The sequence below is a fragment of the Aplysia californica genome, unplaced genomic scaffold (genome assembly GCF_000002075.1).
Source record: "Aplysia californica isolate F4 #8 unplaced genomic scaffold, AplCal3.0 scaffold00673, whole genome shotgun sequence".
NCBI classification, from domain to species: Eukaryota; Metazoa; Mollusca; class Gastropoda; order Aplysiida; family Aplysiidae; genus Aplysia; species Aplysia californica.
The window spans coordinates 419701-421834 of NW_004797943.1; positions in this window are offsets into that span (position 1 = coordinate 419701).

A 2134-nucleotide genomic window follows, 5' to 3' on the forward strand; every position below is an offset into this window, starting at 1 on the left:
TGTGTGTGTGTGTGAAAATAAAACCAGGAATCGACCTTGCTCGAGGTACGCTGTATAGATCTCTATGAAAAGAATACCGATACACATAAGCCAAGATTATAAACAGTACATTCGATCAAAGTGTGGAGGTAACTAATTAAATTGAACCTAGTCTTTTACTTATGAGGCTGTATTGTGATACTTTCGCAACACGTAAGATTCTCACCCTTCCATTCTTTCTCTTTCTTCTTCTCTCTCTCTCTCGGTCTCTGTCTCTTCCTGTCTCTCTATCTCTGTCTCTCTCTGTCTCTGTCTCTCTCTCTCTTTCTCTCTCTCTCTTTCTCTCTCTCTCTCTCTCTCAAAGTTATCTACTTTGGTAATCCCCTTACCCTTTTCCCCTGACTTACCAACAATCTTATTTTCCCTTCTATAATCTCACAACCTACGCACAAAATAACCCCCATGATTTACGCGACAGAGAGGTCGTGGGAGGACAGGGTGCAGATACTGCAAGCCACCGGTAACGACAGCTCAATCGATGTAACCGGCGCTCCATATTTCAACGCACGTACATACACACCTGTTACACATGCCCGATTTATAGCCTAGACTACCGCGCCCGAGCAAAGGTTTTGTAACAACTCAATGTAATATTATTATAATATACAAATAGTTTTTTCTCAGACTCTTTGCTGTACGTCTGTGAAAGTGTCCATGACAAAATAGAGCCACTGCACACTAACATGAGTGAAAATTAGAGCCGATCAACACTAACATAAACGAAAAATGTAGATACGACACACTTACTAGAGCGAAGAACAAAGCCAAGACACTCTAACTAGAACTAAAATTGAGCAAAGACACTAAACAGAACGACAAAAAGAGGCACGAAACACTAACTAGGACGAACAATAGAGCCATTTAACTTTAACATGAGTCACAAACCCGTAAGAAGGGTAATAATAGTTAATACGCGTGAACAACAAAGACAGAAAAATGTGAATTGATGGTGGTAGGCATCTAACAAGCTGCAACACGGCATGTCCACCGGACAAAAAAAAGGGGGGCGGGGGGCGGGGAATCTGGAATGAGCAAGCAAGCCGGTAAAGGTACATACTGCGGATCGTGAAAATCTTAAGGGTTTACAAGACAATACATTAGAGCCGTTCGGGTTGTTGTTGTTTTGGTTGTTTTTTTCTGGTTTTTTTAAACATGCCTAGCCCTAAACACCAATTTGCATTCCCGCTGTATTCCGTTGTCTATATTCTTAGTCGTAGGTCACGCCCTACACATTCAGAATCTTGCGATTAGCAGTGTATTGCATGTATAGGGTTTAACGCCCATTTCAACACTACCGATACGTAAGAGGTAATGTATTGTCTTGTAATAAAGTTATTCTTCGATGTGACCGAGCTAAGAGGGCGGGGAGCCACTCCGCTCCCCCTCCTCTCCCCCGAGGTTTCAACAACATCTCACCAAGGATCTGACCCACTGCCATCTGCATCGTAGTCCAGCATGACACCATCTGAGTAGCTTGTCTCTTGGAGACTTTAAAAAAAACCCCAAGAACCACCCCCCCCCAACGCCATTCCGTCGATATTTCTGCCACAATACCTAGACCGTCATTTATTTTCAAGTGGTCGATGAATTTTAAAAAATAAAATATATAAATAAATCAACAAAAAGTGGGACGTTTTGCATTGAATTTGAAAAATAAGGAAATAAAAACTCAAAATGAGTCATAATTAATTCCGCTTACAAAACCGCACGTCTATCTCACTAGTGACCTGGACCATAAATAAAGTGCTCTTCAAGAAGAGAAAACCAAAGTACAGAAACTATCGTTTTATTTTAGCCGCACCCAAGAAACGAAAATCAATGTTTCTAATGTGATCATTGAAATGCCATAGAGCTTTGGGAGTTTACTGTGCACTGGAGGCGACCTCAAGGGAAATAATAGCGCAATCACCGATTCTATCTATAGCACGGGGCCTTGTTTAACTTCAAGTAATCCATCAGATAAAACTCCCAGTCCTTCTAGCAAAATGAAAAAGATGATGGGAGAAAGAAATCATAATATTATAATTGCACACACAAACACTCACACAAACACACACACACACTACACTCAGAGAGAGAGAGAGAGAGAGAGAGC